Source organism: Podarcis liolepis (assembly GCF_965112155.1).
Source record: "Podarcis liolepis genome assembly, chromosome: 8".
Lineage (NCBI taxonomy): Eukaryota > Metazoa > Chordata > Lepidosauria > Squamata > Lacertidae > Podarcis > Podarcis liolepis.
In genome coordinates, this window is record NC_139560.1 from 8,550,252 (window position 1) to 8,572,322 (window position 22,071).

Here is a 22,071-nt window from a genome sequence, read left to right on the forward strand (position 1 = left end):
AGCAAACAAGATGAATTTTAACAGGGAGAAATGTAAAGTATTGCACTTGGGCAAAAAAAAATGAGAGGCACAAATACAAGATGGGTGACACCTGGCTTGAGAGCAGTACATGTGAAAAGGATCTAGGAGTCTTGGTTGACCACAAACCTGGCATGAGCCAACAGTGTGACGCGGCAGCTAAAAAAGCCAATGCAATTCTGGGCTGCATCAATAGGAGTATAGCATCTAGATCAAGGGAAGTAATAGTGTCACTGTATTCTGCTCTGGTCAGACCTCACCTGGAGTACTGTGTCCAGTTCTGGGCACCACAGTTCAAGAAGCACACTGACAAACTGGAACGTGTCCAGAGGAGGGCAACCAAAATGGTCAAAGGCCTGGAAACAATGCCTTATGAGGAACGGCTAAGGGAGCTGGGCATGTTTAGCCTGGAGAAGAGGAGGTTAAGGGGTGATATGATAGCCATGTTCAAATATATAAAAGGATGTCACATAGAGGAGGGAGAAAGGTTGTTTTCTGCCGCTCCAGAGAAGTGGACACGGAGCAATGGATCCAAACTGCAAGAAAGAAGATTCCACCTGAACATTAGGAAGAACTTCCTGACAGTAAGAGCTGTTCGACAGTGGAATTTGCTGCCAAGGAGTGTGGTGGAGTCTCCTTTTTTGGAGGTCTTTAAGCAGAGGCTTGACAACCATATGTCAGGAGTGCTCTGATGGTGTTTCCTGCTTGGCAGGGGGTTGGACTCGATGGCCCTTGTGGTCTATTCCAACTCTATGATTCTATGATTCTATGACCTCATGAGAAGAGAAGACTCCCTGGAAAAGACCCTGATGTTGGGAAAGATGGAGGGCACAAGGAGAAGGGGACGACAGAGGACGAGATGGTTGGACAGTGTTCTCGAAGCTACCAGCATGAGTTTGACCAAATTGCGGGATGCAGTGGAAGACAGGAGTGCCTGGCGTGCTGTGGTCCATGGGGTCACAAAGAGTCAGACACGACTAAATGACTAAACAACAACAACAAAGGAAAGAATCACAGCTCCCAAATAAGCACAACACACAGTCTTATCTCATGCATGTTTGCTCTAAAGCAAACTCTCGTATCTGTGGCAGGGCTTCTGCCAATACAAGGTTCAAGGAGAACTGTCGTGGTCCGGTCCTTATTGCAGGCCTCCCAAAGCCTTGGCCACTGTGATGGCAGGATAATGGAATAATTGGTCCAGTGGCCTGATCCAGTAGGTTTATTTTACGTTCTTGTATTAATCTGCAAGGCTGTTAAGAACTTGTGCCCAGGGTAATTTCAGTTTTTATTCATCTCACTGGTCATTCTAGTATTTTGTGGGTAGTTAGCTCACCCAGTCCTCATTGAATAGTTTCTTGGGCCCATACTCCTTTTTGTTTTTTGTTTTTTTTCTAGTGTGTTTGTGTGTGTACATCTGCAAACTTCAGAATTCCCCAAGTATGCTGATAACTCCCTCTTGGGTGCAGATGGCGCGATGCTGACTACTTAAGTGATGGAACATTGAGAATAGTAGTAGAACTGGAATACTGTATAGTATAATTCTGCCTTTGTTGTGGACTGTTTGGATGCAGAGGAGTAGTGGAACGCACCAGCTGGGGTACCCTCAAGGGAACCCCCATGGGAAGAAGGCTCAGAGCCAGGGGGATGGTGGTGGGGTGAAATGAGTGATCAGAGGAAGAAGAAGGGGCAGACTGGAAGGAGGAAGTCTCAGAAGCTAAAGAGGCAACAGGGCAGGGTTTAGTGAGCAGGGAGAGTCTGTGACAGAAAGAAATCCAGAATCGGAGTATGAAGCAGAGGCTGGAGAGGAGGTTGGCCAAGAGGCAGTGTTGAGGCAGGCTGCTAAAATATCCAGGGAGTTTCCACCTCCTCCTGCAACCAGCTCCCTTTTCCCCTAGTCTCCTAGAACATCAAGAGAAATGAAAAGAGCAGAGCAGAGATTGGTTGTGTGCAGGCACAGCTTGCGACTGCTTGGGAAAGACCCTGGAGAGGAGGGGACTTAGGCAGCTGTGGGAAGGTGGGGAACTTCAGTCCTTGCAACTGCCTCATTGAGGCAAGACCTACTGGGAAGAGTTGCTAGGATCAGTAGGCTGACACTGTTTGGGTTTCTTTGAACCAAGAGCCAACTTCACTGACACTAGGGATTTTTTTTAATTGCTGACTTACTGACAGCCTCATCACAGCAGTCTATTCTCCCATGTTGCTACTCTCAGAATGCCTACTGCCTAGAAGGATGAAACCCCAGAACAGTGATTCGTGAGAGACTCAACAGGCAGCACCATGTGTTCCTCAGTATTTGGTGTGCTTGACTCACTCTATCACAGGGAAACAACAGAGTAGGGGGATGGCAGAACTACTCGCCGCCAAAGAAGGTGCTCTCAGAAGAGTGATTCACTCAGAAGCAAGTGGATGACTGTTCTGTGGGTGGGCACTTTGGGTCTCACAAGTACCTTTAGTCACTGCATTAATTTGTTGATTATGGCATGCTGACAACTCATTCAAAACTATTGGGGAATTATTTCTCTCTCCTCCCTTCTGCAGCTGTGATACCTGACAATAGGAATGGGCCATTAACTACAAGGAAGTCGTCAACTTCCAAGGATGAAGTTTATGTAGGCTGCAGTCATGTGGCTTGGGTTTTTATCATCACCCGGTAGCTATTCAGCAATGAATTTTCAACCAAGAGTTTATAGTGAGAGGGAGGGGCATGTCAGATAACCAGATCTGGTTAAATTTAGCTCTATCCCCTCCTCAGCCAAACACACAGACACGGTCCCTCCCATTGATGTGCTTGTGCGCTGGCATAATTCCTCTGATACCAAGAAGTGTTAGTGAGAAATTCATGTGCCGTGCTTTCATCTTCCACATTAAAATAAGATCACCTTGTTAATACTTCATTAATGGAGTGGAGCTGAGGCACCAGAGATTTCCCCCCTATTAACTTGGGGTCTGAATAAGTTTTAAATGAACACTTTCAAGACAGCATCTCTTCCTTGCAGGAGGGTTATTCAATAATATATCCAAGGCTTCACTGGATGCTCTGTTTTTTTAATGTTTTCCCCTGTTTCGCCATAAAAAAATTAGAGTATCAGCAATCAAGGAGATAGGCTTTATTAAAAAAAAATCAAAAACCTTATCATACCAAGCTTCCTTTAAATACTTGGTATTAAGGTAAAGGGACCCCTGACCGTTAGGTCCAGTCGCGGACGACTCTGGGGTTGCGGCGCTCATCTCGCTCTATAGGCCGAGGGAGCCGGCGTACAGCTTCCAGGTCATGTGGCCAGCATGACTAAGCTGCTTCTGGCTGTTGGGGTGGGCAGTTAAGGATGCAGCAGATCTCTGGTTCAGTCAGCTGATTCCTGGCTCAGCAGGGTGCAGGCAACATTAAGTCCCCAACTTCAGCTCAGCTAAAGATATGCTGGCATTATTTGCCCCTCTCATCTCATTCAGGACTTGGTTGACTCAGTTGAAACTGTCTCAGTTGTGTCCAGTGTAAGTCCTCCAAGAGGGGCATTCCAGGGGTGTAGAGGGTTCAAGGAAATTCAATTCAAGAAATGGTAATTCAGATGACAAACTGGCAGCAGAAAAGGCATGGAAGGACTCCAAGGTTAGAGGCTGCTCCTCCAAATATATTTCCCACTCTCCCTTTTGTTCCTCCACCCAAACTAACCAGAAAACAGGTGTAGCTTCACGAATCACTAAAAATTAATTGCCATTGAATTAATGTCTGAGTTTGAATTAAAAATTGCAAAAGCCTGCAGGTGTTTTTCAATAATTAAAATGTGCCTCGTTCATTCTCTTCCCTTCCCTCCAACCCAGCAATGAGGATCCAGTTAAAATTTCTGGGAGAGATGTAAATGACCACCCAGCAGAATCCTGCAAATTATTTGCAGTTTTGACCAGGGATGGAATTGCAATAGATCACCATGGATTTCTCATCCCCAGTTGTTTTAACCATAGGAACAACTCTCCCTCCCACTCCCACTCCAAAAGGTTGCTTAAATGAATAACTAAAGCTCCCTTCACACCTGGAGATTATTGGGTTAGTTTTCCTAGTTATGATGCTAGTCCTTCGGTCTCATGTTGAAACATTCATTGTAAACTGCATTACCTGTTGCATCATAGAACTGTGGATTTTTTATCAATATTACGCCATCTAAATTTTAAATGTCTGCGCAGCACTCAAGGTGCTCATCGTGCATGCTCAGGGTGTGAGTGGTGTGAGTGGAGCTCCAGTCGCTCACACCACCACCAAGAAGCACTGCCCTTTCTCTAATATCACATCAGGATACTCTGTCCTAAACTCAATCAATCAGATAGCTTTCTGTCTTTGCTCTATGGATTTTGGGGTGGAGTAATGGTGGCTCCTCTGTATCACTGGGACTCCAGGAAGGACTGTCACTACTGTTGCCTAGATGCTGATCTGCTGACTGGGACCAGTTACAGGGAGCATGTTACCCATCTGCTAAATACAACTTTACTTGCTACTAGTCTGTTTCCAAGCACAATTTAAAGTGCTGGTTTATAACACCAGTACAGATAGCAAAAATGTACAAAACCAGGTCAAATACATGTTGGAAATGTAAAGAAGTTAAAAAATTTTGGGAAATGATATATAATGAATTGAAGGAAATGTTTAAAATGACATTCGTTAAAAAACCAGAAGCATTTTTGTTAGGGATTGTAGGACAAGATCTGCCAAGGAAAATAAAGAATTTATTTATGTATGTATGCAACAACAGCGGCAAGAGTCTTGATAGCACAAGGATGGAAGAATGAGGAAACCCCAACAAAAGGACAGTGGCAAGAGAAACTGATGGATTATGCAGAACTGGCGAAACTGACATACAAACTGCGAGACAAGGACAACTGTGACTTTAAGGAGGAATGGGAACTTTTCACAAATTACTTATAAAAACAACAAAATGAATTGGACTCCTTGGCAGGTTTTGAATAAACATACACAAATTTATTGATTGATAATATGGTAGGTAGATAATGTAAGGATCTGCATGATTTTATAACATACAGAGAATAATATGTGTTGAGAAATCAGAGAGAGCTAAGATTTTGTCAAGGATGTACAACCTGCTGTTGAAATGGAATACTCAGGATACAACGGTGAAATCTGTTATGATTAAATGGGCACAAGATGTTGGACATAATATAATGATGGCTGACTGGGAACAGTTATGGACCACAGGTATGAAGTTTTGTATTTTTCTATTTTCTATTTTTATTTTGTAATATTGTGAAAATCTTAATAAATATCTTATTAAAAAAAAAGAGAAATCAGAGAGAGGAGCTGAGGGAAGTCTCTGGGGGAGGGGAGGGAGGGTTTGAGGGGGTGGGGGAAAAGGAGGAAAATAATGACTATTATATGTTTTGATAAGTTGTTATGTTGAAATTGCTATTTATTTATTTTTATTTATTTTTTTTAAAAAACAATTTAAACTGCTGGTTACAACTTGTAAAGTCCCATACGGCTTGGGCCTAGGCTGCTTGAAATATATCTCCCTATGCAAACCTTCCCGGGTGCTAAGATTATCAGGTGACAGTGGCGTAGCGTGGGGGGTGCAGGGGGGCCCGGCCGCACCGGGCGCAACATCTGGGGGTTAGGGTTAGGGTTAGGGGGCGCAAATCCACAGGTTAGGGGGCACAAATCCACGGGTTAGGGGGCGCAAATTACTTGCCTTGCCCCGGGTGCTGACAACCCACGCTACGCCACTGTCAGGTGAGCACCTGCTCTCGGTCCCCGCAGCAGCACAGTTGGTGGTGACATGAGAGGGAGAGACTTTTCTGTGGATGTGGGAGGGTCCCAAGGTTCAGATACCTGCCAGGCTGTATTTGGCTGCTGGGCCTGAGGTTCCGCATCCCTGGGCTATAGGATCCAGGTAAGTTGTGAGCAGGAGGTCTTACGATTGCCAGGATTGGCTGGACAAGATGTACTTCAGCACGCTCACCAAAGCAAGCAAAATGCCTGGCTCGAAGCTTCATGGAGAGGAAAGAAGAGGGCTAACGTTGCACTCTACACAGTGTGTGTGTGTTTGTGTGCGTGTGTGCACACCCATACACACACAAAACCCCACACTCTCTTTTTGCAGAAGGGAGCTGGATCGCTGCCAAATCCAAGCGTGCTGTACTCTTCTGGAGGTAAACAGGCCTCCCATCAGCCACCTCCAATTCGTTTCAGCGGCAGACACAGCCTTGATTATATGCTAAAATATGGTGGCAATTTGTCTCTGTTGATATTCTTTGCCAGGTAGTTAAATATTATTTAGATGAAGTCACTTTCCCTTAAAATGACTCTCCGCAGGGGCCTGGAAGTGGCAAAGCAGGCGTAGGTGCAGAATTTGGAAGCTGTGCAGCATTTCAGGCTAGTGAATAGCTGAAAGCAGTTGGTTATGGAATTTTAATGGTTAGATTATAACCTCTATTTCCAGAAAGAAGCATAGTTATTATAGTCTGGAGTATGCTGCACTTATTTCTTTATTTTCCTTCTTTATTTTCTTTTTCTTTTTCTTCTTTTTTGGCCCTCTTTGGTAATTGCATCTGAGTTTGCCTAAAACAATAATATGTCTCAGGCTGATTTCCCGTGCATTATATATAAACGGGGAGGGCAAGGAGTCTAAGCCTTCAAAGGAAGCTTTTGGAATCTGAAGGAAGAAAATGATGTCTGCTTGGCAAGTGAGTTTGTAATCCGTAAATAGTGATTGCTTTCTTCCCCTCTCTTCTCCGCTGCATATCAGATTAGGAGTGGGCAGAAGCAAAAACAAACAAAAAACAACAACCACACAAAGGTCACAAAACTATGCTTTCACACTGCTAAAATTAGTCCCTGGATCTGTCCAGCATTTGGGGAACTTTGTATGTGTTTGCTGTTTATTTTAGTGCTGTGCTATAAACGGTCCTCCAACTTCATAAAATGTAAGAGTGAACAAGGGTTCTGTTTCTCTGTCTTATTCATGCTTCTGTTCATAGAGCAGAGGTGTGTTTGCCCCTAAGGTAAAGGTAAAGGTAAAGGGACCCCGACCATTAGCAGGGACCAAGCTCACCCCGTCGCAGGGATTCAAACCGCCGACCTTCTGATTGGCAAGTCCTAGGCTCTGTGGTTTAACCCACAGCGCCACCCGTGTCCTGTGTTTGCACCTACCTCCTCTCTTGTTGCATGAAAGACTTAGGAGCATATTAACTGCCAAAGGGAGTGGAGTTGAGTGAGGAGCCACACTGGCCTTCAAGGTGAATGAGAGAGGGGCTAGTGGGTGGCTTTATGAGTCTAACTTGGTCCCAACTCAACCTTCTTCTCTTTCTGCTGCACACTCCCTCCCTCCCTAATCAGGGGCAGTGCATCCCATTTTGCCACCTGAGGCAAAATAGAAATCTGCCCTACTTCTGCCCCCAATGTTTACTAGGGTTGTATGACTTCAGCAGCGGCTTCCTGGTTCTGGTGAGAACTTGTGAGAGCCCAACAAGCTCTCACCAGAACCTGGAAGCCATATCCACTTCTAACTTCTCTACTGGGTGGGTGGCTATGGTGGAGAGGTGAAAAGAAGCAGCAGCTTATGGTAAGATCTTTCGAGAACCCCACAAAAGCTCCATGAGATCTCACCAGATTTCACAGGGCTCTCGTGAGATCTCACCAGAAGCCATTTCTCTGTCATCAGAAGTGCAGGAGGAGTGCTGTGGTGGCACCGTCCCATTGGATTCTACCACCCAAGGCAACTACCTCAATCCATCTCATGGGAAGGCCGGCCCTGTCCCTAATTCAGTATGGGCTTTGCTAGTTACCTGCAACTGTGACTGAGTAGGAATTTTTTTTTTAGGTGGGTGGGACTCCTTCCTTAACCTTTAGGATCCCAATTTTTTGCCTACTCTCCACGGCTGTGAAATTTTAATTGACTTTCTGTAGCCTTTTTGGAGTTCACTGATTGGGTCTGCGTTGCTCTGGGACAGGTGGAAGGAAGTCAAAATGACACCGAGTTGGTTCAAAGAAAGAGTTTATTCTGCTCTCCGGATAGCAGAAGGCACTTGCGTGATTAGTCCACAGCAAGTCCAAAGAAATGACAAGTTTCATGCAGTATTTATATCCTCCAGGCACCCTCTCCCTCCTTCCAACCACGTCAGCCTATGTATGCAGGTTGACATCACATATGTTCCTGCTCTGGTACTCTCAACCATAAAAGGGATTTCCTTCCTGCACTCCTGACCATAAAAGGATATTCCTGTTCCTACTCCTATCTTGGAGCAAAAGGTCACTACTTCCGAGAACATGCTCTGGCGTTAGTCCCAGACTTGGGTCTCCCCGTCATTTGTGGTCAGAACATAAGATATGTCTGTGTCTGTTCTACTGGTAAAGTCAAGGCCAGTCTTGCCGTCAAACTGATAAGGGAGAGAGCTGTGTTCTTGTTTTGCATTTGCTCAACGGCTAAAGTTTATGCATTTTAGCTAAGGAGAAATGGGGATTTTGGTGCAGTTTAAAAATGCCTGCACAGTCAGTTTTGGGTTTGGGAAACCCATTCCTTCATTTCCACACTGATTGTGTGTTTGGCTTGGCAGGTGAGGAAGTCAAGAACATCAACATTCGGTTCATTGAGGCATTGTTGGGTTAAGTACACCCTGACATTGCACTATGCATGGTGGATCCATGGTCTGCCATGAAGGTGAACTCTGGACTGCAGGGCCTGAGTGGGCATGTTGACTTCACATACCCAATGCTCACCTAGCAAGGACAGCAGAATTTTCTCCCAGTTGTTGGATGGGGAGTCGCAGTTTGCTGCTGTTAACAGGCTCAGGGCATTGGAGGGATGCATCAGCAACAGGTTTAGACCAAACCACACCGCCCAAACTTTCTGAAATTGATTAATTTGGTTTGTAGTGGGGCTGAGAGCCAGTGTGGTGTAGTGGTTAAGAGTGGTGGACTTGTAATCTGGTGAACCGGGTTTGCTTCCTTGTTCCTCCACATGCAGCCGCTGGGTGACCTTGGGCTAGTCACACTTCTCTGAAGTCTCTCAGCCCCACTCACCTCAAAGAGTGTTTGTTGTGGGGGAGGAAGGGAGAGGAGAATGTTAGCCGCTTTGAGACTCCTTCGGGTAGTGATAAAGCAGGATATCAAATCCAAACTACTACTACTACTACTACTACTACTCTTCTTCTTCTTCTTCTTCTTCTTCTTCTTCGTTTTATGTTAATAAATACAACCATTTTGCCAACATTTTGTCTCAAGAGTCCTCTTTGTGGGTGTTGGGGCAGGAGAGGAGTTATCTCCTTGTGTTTTCTCCCTGGGGGAATGACAGCTGAGAATTCAAGACTGGTGCATCTGCTGATTTCGTTTTTGAGGGAAGTCATTCCACTTACCTTGGACATGCTGACCACAGAAAATGAGGAATATGTGCCTTTCCCCCAATGAGATTTGATTTCAAACCACACAAAGGGAAAGAGTTCGCCTGACGTCATTGTGATGGCAGGCCATGGACAGGTGAGTGGGGTTTGCACACCTGTCAAAATGGCCAATGGGGTTTTGGGTGACCTAGGCATCTAGTCCACTGGCTGCAAATGGTTCCTCATCCCTGAGCTAGGTCACCTTCATGCTTCTTCCCATTGTGTGTTTCTGTGATCTTGAGTGAGAGATGAACTGAGACTGTTTGCTCCCCTGTCTCATTCATTCATTTTCCCAGAGCCTGGCTGGTATTTGAAATCTTGGGATCAATAAAAGAGAGAGAAAATCTCTGTCCTGGGATGTACATAAGTGATTCATCACATACAAGAAGATATTAAAGCATTCTCCTGGTATAACTAACAGACAACCTGTGTGTGAGAGAGAGTATTGTGTTGATGTTTGTGAGAGTGTGTGTGTGTTGATGTGTAACAGCAAGCTGCAGAAAAACCTTTCATGAATGCATGGGTGCACAGGCTTAACTTTGTTGATCTCCCTTGCTTTTCAGCTGCTAGAATAATTGACGGATAAAAGTGCAGTGCTTATTGCAGAGGTGAAAGAAGAGAGATGTATTGAATAAAGGGGATAGATGCAATTGACATGCATTAATAAAATACTTATGGTTTAAAATCATTCTGTTTCGGAGGTGACTCATCAAACTCTGGCAACAAGCTCTCCCGGAAATGATTTAATAGTAAGATATCCAATGAAGGGGCGATTCTTCTGCAAAAGAATTGATAGTCCATATAGATCTAAAGAACATCTATTTATTATGGCATCCTGGTTCAGGTTTTTGTATTTTTTTAAAACTGATTTTTAAGGGAAGTAGAGAGAATATTAAAAAGGCAAAGAGAATTTGCACGTGTGTCATACTAGTTGCCTTAGGAGAAGGGACTGACAGAATCTTTGAAAGTGTCCTAATGTAACTGCAGCGTCACAAGCCTACTGATAGCAATATCCCTGTTCACTGATATCTGATAGTAAATACTGATACACTATGTAAGAATATATTAAGAACATCCTTACGCAGTGTCTTATCTGTGTGGGGGAGCAGTTGTGTGCAGTGGAAACACATGATGCACAAGAGGATGGGTAGGCAAACTATAATCAGGTGATAATCAGGCATCCACACAACATGACCAGTCTAATGAAGTTGATAAGGAAGAAGGAAGCATTGCCTGTGATCTCCTGCCAACCCACCTGCTTTTGGCTGGCATGAACCATCAAGCTGTGCATCTGTTTTCATAAGGAGCGTGTTGCTTTCCCTTGAAACCTCTAGATCATGGGTGGACAGACTAAGGCCTGGGGGCCAGATCCGGCCCAATCACCTTCTAAATCCGACGCACAGACAGTCCGGGAATCAGCGTGTTTTTACATGAGTAGAACGTGTCCTTTTATTTAAAATGCATCTCTGGGTTATTTGTGGGGCACAGGAATTCGTTCATCCCCCCCTTCAAAATATAGTCCGCCGCCCCCCCCCCAAGGTCTGAGGGACAGTCGACCAGCCCCCTGCTGAAAAAGTTTGCTGACCCCTGCACAAGAGCATAAGAGGAACTTTGTTGGATCAGGCTAATGACCCATTTGTTCCAGTATCTCATCCTCATAGTACAGGACCTTGGTGCTAGAGCCCTCCCCCCTCCTGTGGTTTCCAGCAACTGGTATTCAGAAGCATTACTGACCATGGAGGAAGAGCATAGCCACCATGACTAGTAGCCATTGGTAGCTACTATAAAACTGTATCTATATTTTCTTGAGAAAGAACATTTCTGCACATGGGGTGGTTGTTAAGACATGACAAGCTGCATTTTCTTCTTCCAGGTCAGCCTGTGCTGGGTTCGGGGGTAGCCTGAGCCACACGGTCCAGGTCCAGTCCCAAATCCAAGGGTTCTGTGAGGAGTCAGTCCAACAGGCCCAAGGCAGGACACAAGGCAGGAAACCAGGCAAGGTCAGGTACAGGATATCAGGCATGTTCTGGCAAACAGCAATGTTGCTCCCGCAACCTGGGGCGGGGTCCAACAGCCTTTTATATTTGTCGGGATAATGGCCAGTCCTGATCCCCTGATGACTCACCTCCCTGTCTCACCCGAAGGTGAGCACTCCTCTTGCGAGTACTCAGGTCTCTCCTTCTCTCAGACCTCAGTCTCTGCAGCTCGGGAAATGTCGGTGGGTTACTAGACCCAGAGGCCGCCTCAGCCTTTCCTGACCCAACTGGTAGTGAAGCAGTTGTACGTGATTGTGCAGCAGAGGGCAATGAGGTAATCCCCGCATCTGGAGGCAGGGCAGGCTCAGGTCCCTGACTTGGCCCAGCTGGTGCTTGTTGCAAGGGAACCTGTGCAGACTGGGGCTCTTCGGAATCAGGCCCTAGACTTTGCTCAGACACCACCTGAGGCAAAGGATCTGGTGTGGACTGAGATTCCTCTGGTTCCGAGTCCAAGCCCGAGTCTCAGGTCATCACACAGCCCTTGCAGAGAGGCTACTTCAGAAACTCCCAATTCATGGTCGTGCTTTTTGACTTTGAGCAATGAATAGACCAGCTCAGCCACCCCTCTTCCCTTTGGATTCCAGAAGAAGTGCCTTCCTTGTCCCCCCGGCTTCTTTGCATTGTGGACTCCCAAGCTCATGGCAATTTCTAACCGTGTCCCACAAAATTCGTCAGCGGAATGGGATGGGTGTGCAGCATCCTTAATCTGTCAATCTGTATATGAAAGGTGTCATCTTCATTGGGGATGATTGCCCCATGTAGGAAGATCTGAGTGAAGAAAGTGGAGAGCATTTATTACCATTTTCTACTATTATATTTCCCCTTGACATTTGAAATATACAGCATACATAAGTGATATGTGATGAAATAGATGTGTGTGGGAGCACAAATATATACAGAAAATATTAACTTTCTTTCTAATCCCTTAAAGTACCATTTGAGCCCTACTTTTACCTGCAGAGTGAGCCACTTTTTCATGTTTCTGCATCTTCAAAGGTAAAGGTAAAGGGACCCCTGACCATTAGGTCCAGTCGTGGACAACTCTGGGGTTGCGGCGCTCATCTTGCTTTATTGGCCGAGGGAGCCGGCGTACAGCTTCCTGGTCATGTGGCCTGCATGACAAAGCCGCTTCTGGTGAACCAGAGCAGCGCACGGAAAAGCCATTTACCTTCCCACCGGAGCAGTACTGTACCTAATTATCTACTTGTACTTCATGTTTTCGAACTGCTAGGTTGGCAGGAGAATGGACCGAACAATGGGAACTCACCCCGTCGTGGAGATTCGAACCACTGACCATCTAATCAGCAATTCCTAGGCTCTGTGGTTTATCCCACAGCGCCATCCCTGCATCTTACTCTCACTCAAATCAATGGAGCATATAAATGTGACCATCCTCTGAGGCCCTTCTTGATAGGTCCAAGGGGTGGCAACACAGAAATGGGCCTTTTCTGTGGTGGCTCCCAGTTTATGGGATGGAGCCTCACTTGGTGTCTTCATAAAGTATCATTAGACGCCAGGCGAAAACTTTTTTCAACCAGGCCTTGGGCTGATTAACATTCTATGGTCTTTTAAATTTGTCTCTGGGAAGGGGGCTATTGTTTTCTTTCACTTTTGCTTTATTATGAATTTTGTGTTTTCATTTTGTATTATTATGTTATGAACTGCGTTGTGATCTTTGGATGAAGGGCGGTATGCAAATTTAATTCATAATAATAATTTATTTTATTTTGGACTTTTCACATTTACTCTGCAGGATTAGCTCTACTCATTGTAGCAAGAGAAAGGGGAGGGTACGTCTCTCTGTGTGTGTTGCTGTCTGTCTGCCATCCCTTGTAGGATTTACCTATGAAACTCCTCCAGGTAAGATAGCTAATTTTCTCAGGAATAAAAATATTTCACCCGGGAAATAAAAAGAAATTTGACAGATTTTTGTTTTAAAGAAAAATACTAACCCAGAGCCTTGGGGCGGAGACAGAGTAGGGTCATGTTTTGTAACCCTGTCTTGCTTAACTATTATGTCTACACTAGAAATAGTTCCCGTTGCTAACTTCTGCACATTCACATACCTGTGGTTTATTTATTTTGATTTTATTTTACGTCTGTCTTTGTTCAACAGCGATCTATATGGACTATGTATATAGTCATCGGGACACAGGTGGCGCTCTGGGTTAAGCCACAGAGACTAGCACTTGCCGATCAGAAGGTTGCCAGTTCGAATCCCCGCGACGGGGTGAGCTCCCATTGCTCAGTCCCTGCTCCTGCCAACCTAGCAGTTCAAAAGCATGTCCAAGTGCAAGTAGATAAATAGGTACCTTCCGGTGGGAAGGTAAACGGTGTTTCCGTGTGCTGCTCTCGTTCGCCAGAAGCAGCTTAGGCTTAGTCATGCTGGCCACATGACACGGAAGATGTAAGCCTGCTCCCTCGGCCAATAAAGCGACTGGACCTAATGGTCAGGGGTCCCTTTACCTTTATATTGTCATCAGATTGTGGCATGCAGTCTTGGCTTAGCTATATGTAGTTGGCGGGCGGACCTGAGTGAAGACTGCTGCAGATTGCCTCATTTAAATTGCCTGGTTTGGCAGGAACCTGAGAGTCTGCATGGAGGCCAAGGGGGAAGGGAAACGATCCAAAATGGCGTGGAGCAGCAGGGCGAGCCTAAAGAGGCTCCACCCACCCAGAAAATACGGTAAGCGGCCATTGTGTTTCATAACACAGCATTTTACAAAATTCTGGATAACCTTTTTCGAAAGTTAATAAAAAATATTTAAAAGAGGGGAAAAAACAAGAGTGAGACGGGAGGGGAATGGTTGCAGCCAGGTTAATGCAATACGAAAGCAAGGATGGAGCCAATGCAATTCTCCTGCCCTTGTGTTTGCACAGTGTCTCCCCTCCTCTCTCCTCCGGAGTCAGATTGCTGCTGCTCCATCCATCGCCCACTACTGGAATTTGGCTGACCAGAATGGTGCAAGAAGCATGGATGAATTGACTTACAATTAAGTTAAATGGAAGCATGGGAAGCCAGAGGAGAGGAGACAGTTTGGGCTCATTCTAGGGTTGCCATAGAAACCCCAAAGTTGCTGAGCCACCCCAAAAAACACCAAACAATTTTTCTATTGACTTGCCTAAGATCCACGATGATGTGCCGCATTTTGGAAATTCCCCCCAGACATCAATTCTGCCTTTGAAATCCTGGTAATGTCCGTTAAAATCTGGGTGTATGGCAACCCTAGCTCATTCAGACTTCTCTTTGTGCCGAGTCAAAGCATTTTATTTATTTTATTTTATTTTATTATTTTATTTTATTATTTTAGTCTTGCTGGGCAAACCTGCTGTTTACTGATCTGAATCTGGACAAATGTTAATCAGGTTTTTTTGCAGTTTGACGTTTGTTCTGATCCATCAGTAAACAGTGAGTTTTCCTGGAGAAAGAGGTGGGATAGAAAAATAACCACCTGTGTCTGGAAAGGATGCACACCTGTGCCTACATATCATGGCAACAATGGAAGTCTGGATGAGCCTTTAGAATAAGATCTCCCTTTCCTTGACTACTTCATCACTTTTTAGTTAGGTAAGCTTCCACCTCTGGAATATTTCATTAATTTTACATTCTCCTGTCCCAGGTTCGGGACAATGTATATTTGTCCCTCCCAACTCACACATGGTCAAAAATAACTGGGCAGAAATGATTAGCATAGAACTAGTTGATAGATTTTTTGGACTTGAATAAATGGTGAATATTCTTAAGCTTGTTGTATGTCCAAGATTACTTCTTTACAGCAGCAAATACAGTGAGTTTTGTGCTGGATGTTGAAGATCATGGGTACTGGCAGCGTCAAAAACTAGAAAGCACTCATTTCTGAAATAATCTAGGGAATTTTCTGTGCGAAAAGATATGCCTAGATTCAATTTACATAAAGGGGATTAAAGTTTGATCACACATGAGCAACTTTCTTCCATCCCCCTTCTGTGTAAAGCAAACAAACAAAACAAAAATCACTCTTAAAAGCTTATGAATATTAGTTCCTTTTATGTCATTTTCTTGTAAAAAGAAAAAAAGAAAGAAAGAAAGAAGAGAAACCTGTTTGTTTTGAAGGAAATAATACTGAGAGGGAATCAAATTAGCAGACATTTTCTTTCATGTCAGATCATTTCCTCGCAAGCTACTGTTGATGACTCAATTTATATCCCTGCCCATTTTAATTCCTAATTATTCCCTTTAAAAGCTTTATTCCTAATAGCCCATTTCAGGGCTAAACTCGTCCTTCCCTGCTCTGCATTTCCAAGCTATCATGAAAATAATCCATAAAATCGTTAATTATGAAACAAAAATGGGCTGATTCCACCCCACTGGCTGCCACACATCTGGAGAAGATTTGAAGGGATTCAGGGGGCTGCACAGATTTAGGGGGCTCGTCCACAAGATCAGAGCCCCATCTGCACAGAGCCCGTAATTGCATAGGAGTACAACTGAATTTTCCTTTAGTAATTTGCTCAGTGCACCGAGGCCTGAGGTGTGGAGCTGAGTGGATGCAGCAACATTATGGATGGGGTCTCCAAGGTGTGATCTTGCTTCTACCACACACAGAGGACTAATACTTGATAGGGATGAGCAATTTCATTTTCTCTTGGTTTCTCTTTTTTAAAAAGCAAGCAAACAAACAAAACCTTAGAATCATAGAATTGTAGAGTTGGAAGGGACCAAATGGTCATCTAGTTTGACCCCTGCAATGAGAGGGATCACAACTACAGTGGTATCTTGGTTCCCAAACTCAATCCGTTCTGGAAATCTGTTTGACTTCCAAAATGTTCGCAAACCAATGAACTGTCAGGGCTAAAAATTGGCCGCTGTTTCTTTAATGCTAAAAGAACTAAGTCAGCATGAGTCAGCGGCCTACAATGACTCATGCAACCTTTCACCAAATTGTACCTGTATATATAGAGTGGTCCATGTTAGTGTTGGGTGTGGGTTGGTTGGATGGTAGAAAGCTGGTTGCGTTTGGGGTGTGTAAAAAGCTTTTGGTCGTGGTTGGAGAATAAGACTGTTTAAGAATAAAAGCAGCAATACTCTGCAATAATACTCTTTCTCAAAGACTCTTTTGTGCCAGCTAAGGTCTGAGGACTAGGCAAAGGAGTAAAAATGAGGTTGGAACCTTTTCTTTTTCAAACACTGACAGGAACAGCTTCTGATTGGCTGATTGGCCCAGGAAACAATGCCGACAGCTGAAACGGATGTCCAGCTTCCAAAAAAACCCCCCATTCACAAACTGGAACACTTAGAATCATAGAATCATAGAATCATAGAATCATAGAATCATAGAATCATAGAGTTGGAAGAGACCACAAGGGCCATCGAGTCCAACCCCCTGCCAAGCACTTACTTCTGGGTTTGCGACATTTGGGAGCCGATTTGTTTGGGAGCCAACCAGTTTGGGAACCAAGGTACAGTGGTACCTCGGGTTAAATATTTAATTCATTCCGGAGGTCCGTACTTAACCTGAAACTGTTCTTAACCTGAAGCACCACTTTAGCTAATAAGGCCTCCTGCTGCTGCCGCGCCGCCGGAGCCCAATTTCTGTTCTTATCCTGAAGCAAAGTTCTTAACCTGAAGCACTATTTCTGGGTTAGCTGAGTGTGTAACCTGAAGCATATGTAACCTGAAGCGTATGTAACCTGAGGTACCACTGTACCGCTGTGTAGCATTCAGCCATCCAACCTCTGCTTTAAAACTTCCAATGAAGGCAAGTCCACAACCTCGCAAAGGAGTCTGTTCCACTGCTGAACAGCTCCGACTGTCAAATTCAGTTCTTCATATCCCCTCGCCAGTTTCTGATTTTGTTAAAAAGAAAAGAAGAGAAGGAGTTGTCGTGAAAATTCATCAGAATCTTGGAGATTTGGCTGCCTGTCAGTGCAGACTGAACTAGATTGACTCAGTACCAAAGGTAGCTTCCTAACTGCCTTCCTGCCTTTGGCATTCACAGTAATTGACAGACGTGTATCTGGGAAAAATATGGCGCTCGTCCCTTAGGAAGCAATTCACAGATCTGTGTACGAGGAGTAAAAGCAGCTAAATGCAAAAGCTGCTGGGTGCTTTTAACCACTTTTTCGGATATAAACTGGGACTTTTGCTTGAAAGGGGCAGTTACGTGTCGCCATTTGAAACAGACATAATAATACATTACAACTGGCGATATGACCAAATAAGCAACAAAACTATTAGGGGAGGATGGAAATTGCACTTTTTAAACACACATGTTGACTAAAATGATAGCTGAGGCAGCTGAGCACCCTAGCAATTTATCACAGAGTGGCCAGGAAATGTTCCAGCTGTCCTTGAAAGAGCTGTGCTATCTGGGAAACAAACAGGCTTTCTGACGGAATGTGCTGCTGGGGTGACTGATATTTTATTTATCCTGTATAAAGATGGAGAGAGCGATTTTCTCCAGGCTCTGGTTTACAGGTGGGAACGGGCTCTCACCCTCCTGTTTGTGTTGAAAGGTGCTTGAGTATTGTTCATAGCATCATTAGTATTAGTAAACTGACTTGCACATACATCTCGGTGCAGTTTGCAAATGCAACGTACAAACAGCTAAAACAAGTTATGTAAGCAGTGCAATAAACCCAGCTAGGCTACATAAACACCATACATTTAAAGCACATTTCATCAATGGCATAGTGTGGGTTGCCAGTGCCCGGGGCTGCAAAGAGGGGTGTGTGGGAGGAAGGGAAACGGATGGAGGATGCATTCACATTCAACCTCCTGTGTCACCCAGGAGACTGCAGCCACAGAGATAAGAAAAGAAGAAGTTACTTCCTGGTTCACACGAAGAAGCTGTTTTCAATGAAGCCCAGCGACGGAAGCACATAGCTGTATTGAGGCTTAGCACCTGGTGTTCAAATTTTGTCCCTCCCCCCAATACAATTTTGTGCCAGAGGTAACTGCCCCTGTGCCTCCCCATGCTGCAACACTGCAATTCAGTTCACCTAAACTGAACCTCACCTTACAGCAAACCCCCTCACCTTACAGCAAAGCCAAACACTGTGGACCCCCCCCCTCACTTTGCTTTGCAGCTCACTCAAACCAAATCCCAGGCAAGATGCATAGGAACAGGGAAGCCAAGCCAAGGGAGCTCCCAGCAGCAGTGCTGCTCTGCTACCGCTGCACATTTCTGCTGCCGTTTCAGCCTCAGCAGTGGCAGAAGCTGTGGAGGAGGGAAGCTGTAGCAGATCAGGGTGGTTTCTGTTAGTTTCTGTTTGCCACTGTGCAGTGCTTTGGAGTCACAAGACTCTGTTTACATTCCAGAGACATTCCAGGCTGTTGGAAGTCTCACGGGAGACGGATGTGACGTTACTGGTTTCCTGTTCCTTTGTGTTTCAGTTGCTCTCTGCTCTCACAGAGAGAGGATGATTTCTTTTCTGTCTGCGTAGCTTAGAAAATAAAGCATAGCGATGTAGCCATAAATCTCATCACTTCCGTGTGCTGTTTTGATTCTCTGCATAATTGGAACATGCCTGGAGGCCTCATCAAAGGCTCAGGTTGTTAAATATGTCTGAGGGTGATTCCGGAAGATGAGCTTTATCAGCTCGGTCAAATGGAGACCACCATCACCATTCGAACAGGATGCAGAACACACGCCCTCCACTGTGCTGAGAAAAGCCCTCAATCCCAAATTTGTTTTATTTTATTCTTTGGTAAATTTACCAAAAGATAAACACACACCAATAAATGAATTTTAGAAAGGGGCATGATTAGATGGGGACACTGTGGGAGGAAGTGGAGTGCAAGGGGAGCGCACCGCCCCTGGCAGAGCGATCCCAGTGGGGTGCCATTGCAGCTGCTCCCCCCCCCGTGCTGGTTGCCACGCCCCCGTAGGCAGCATGCCACGCCCCCAGGACATGTGCCACACCACTGCAGGTGGTGTACCATGCCCCCAGAGCATGCACCAGCCCTGCCCCCACCTGCTCTCCACCCCCCGGTGCCAGAGCATGAAGCTCTGCCACTGGATGCGGACACACAAAGCATTAAAAAATAATAATAAATCAATAATAATAATAATAATCTATTATTTATACCCCGCCCATCTGGCTGGGTCTCCCCAGCCACCCTGTGCAGCTTCCAACAAAGTATTAAATTACAGTGGTCTGTTAAACATTAAAAGCTTCCCTAAACAGAGCTGCCTTCAGATGTCTTCTAAAAGTCTGGTAGTTGTTCTTCTCTTTGACATCTGGAGGGAGGGCGTTCCACAGGGCAGGTGCCACTACTGAGAAGGCTCTCTGCCTGGTTTCCTGTAACTTGGCTTCTCACAGGGAGGGAACCGCCAGAAGGCCCTTGGAACTGGACCTCAGTGTCCTTGCAGAACGATGGGGGTGGAGACACTCCTTCAGGTATTCTGGACCAAGGCCATTTAGGGCTTTAAAGGTCAGCACCAACAAATCAAGACTCCTTGTGCTCTATAGGAAGACATTCAAACTGGAGCCACACTTAGTCCCCAAATCCTTACTCCTTTGGAGGTTTTTAAACAGAGGTTGGATGGCCCTCTGTCATGGATGCTTTAGCTGAGATTTCTGCATTGCAGGGGGTTGGACTAGATGATCCTTGAGGTCCCTTCCAACTCTACAGTTCTATGATGGGAAAGACTAGTTGCGGAGTATTCTCAGATAAGGGGCTGCTGATGTATCTCTAATCACTCGGGGGGGGGGGTCCAAAAATGCATCCGAAAATAGTCTGTCCTATTTCTATGGTTGTAATCCTCTACAAATGGGTTGTGAGTGTTATTATATTTTGTGGAGGGAGGGAGACAACCCGCAATGTGGGCACATTAATTGCAATCTTCCTCAGCATCCCAGATTCTCAATGTTATTGCTAGACTTGGAGGTTTGCCGCAAATATGGGCAGGAGGCAATTTGCAAGTTTGGTACCACTGGTGTGTGTGTTTTATTTTTTAAAAAAAGAAAAAAAAGAAACCTTTGAGGCATGAAACATTTATAAGGCTTTTGACAGTATCCAGGGAAATATTACTTGCGAGTCATTTCTTTCTTCCCTCCGCCCACCAACACGGTCTTGCCCTTCAGAAGTGTCCGGTTTGTTTTTGATTTATTACCGTGCGCCTGTTAATCAGACGCTGCACAACAATCAGGAGCAGCAATATTGATGTTTGTCTGTTTCTTTGCTTTCTATATGTTTTTCTCCTTCCCCCTGGCGACTGCCATTTCAGATTCCATAAATCTGACAATTAGAGATGCTGACTTCTCCCATCAATGCCAGCTCTAATGACAAATGAGGCAGCACGTTTTGAGCAACTATCATTTTAGCGCCCTCATTAAATTCAAGAGCTGCAACGGGAAGAAAACAACCACCACAACAACCACCACACAACAGCAGCCACCCTCTCTTCAAAATCAACTTTGAACTGTTTGAAATGTCCCACATACAGACACAATATATTATTTGCAGTTCATACAAATGCTTCTTTATATAGACACAGAAGGGGGTCTTCTATGCCGTTTGTTAATCTTGTATGTTTGAGATCTATTGGTGAAGAGTGCTATACAAATGTAAAGAAGAAGAAGAAGAAGAAGAAGAAGAAGAAGAAGAAGAAGAAGAAGACAGAGGAGGAGGATGGTGGGACAGAGAAAGTGTTTCGTGTTCTCTTATCTTGCTTAAGTCCCCTGCCTGTGGTACAGGATTGGAAGAGAAACTCCAGGATGTTTTCTCAAAGCACGACTGATGGTGTCATCTGCCAGTGCACCAGGGTAACTGATAGATCTCCCTTGTTATGGCAAATGAATGAGGTAATAACAAGGATTTCAAGTTTTATGGTGCTGGAGTTCTGGAAGGTTATCGTGGAGCATAGATGTCATGTTCTGGCTGAGGGAATGATTCAGACCCCAATTTTTCTCCCCTCCCCACTCACTGACCCCATGAATTTTGGCAGTCCGTTATGGCTCATGACAAACAAATTCTTGCTGCTGGAACAACATATTAAATTTAAAATGTTGATATTGGAATAGTAGAAAATATTTATGATGGTGTTTTAAAATCAGAATTAATAATAGAACAGAACTTCATTGCATTAATAATGATGGTGTATTATGATGAGTGTCCATGATTGATAGAGCAGGGAATTTTTTGAGGATCGTATTTATGTACTTATAAATAATATGCAGAACGGAAGTGGGTGGCACTGTGGTCTAAACCACTGAGCCTCATGGGCTTGCCAGTCGGAATGGTGGCGGTTCGATTCCCCACAACGGAGTGAACTCCTGCTGCTCTGTCCCAGCTCCTGCCAACCTAGCAGTTCGAAAGTACACCAGTGCAAGTAGATAAATAGGTACTGCTCTGGCAGGAAGGTAAAATGCGTTTCCGTGCACTCTGGTTTCTGTCACGGTGTCCTGTTGCACCAGAAGCGATTTAGTCATGCTGGCCACATGACCCAGAAAGCTGTTTGTGGACAAACGCCGGCTCCCTCGGCCTGAAAGTGAGATGAGTGTCACAACCCCATACTCACCTTTGACTAGATTTAACCATCCAGGGGTCATTTACCTTTACCTAAATAATCAACATGGGGCTTTCATGCCTGCTCGCATTGATCATCAACCCCTCCTGCTCATCACCTTGCAGGTGTGGCTATTGAGAGGGCCCTGA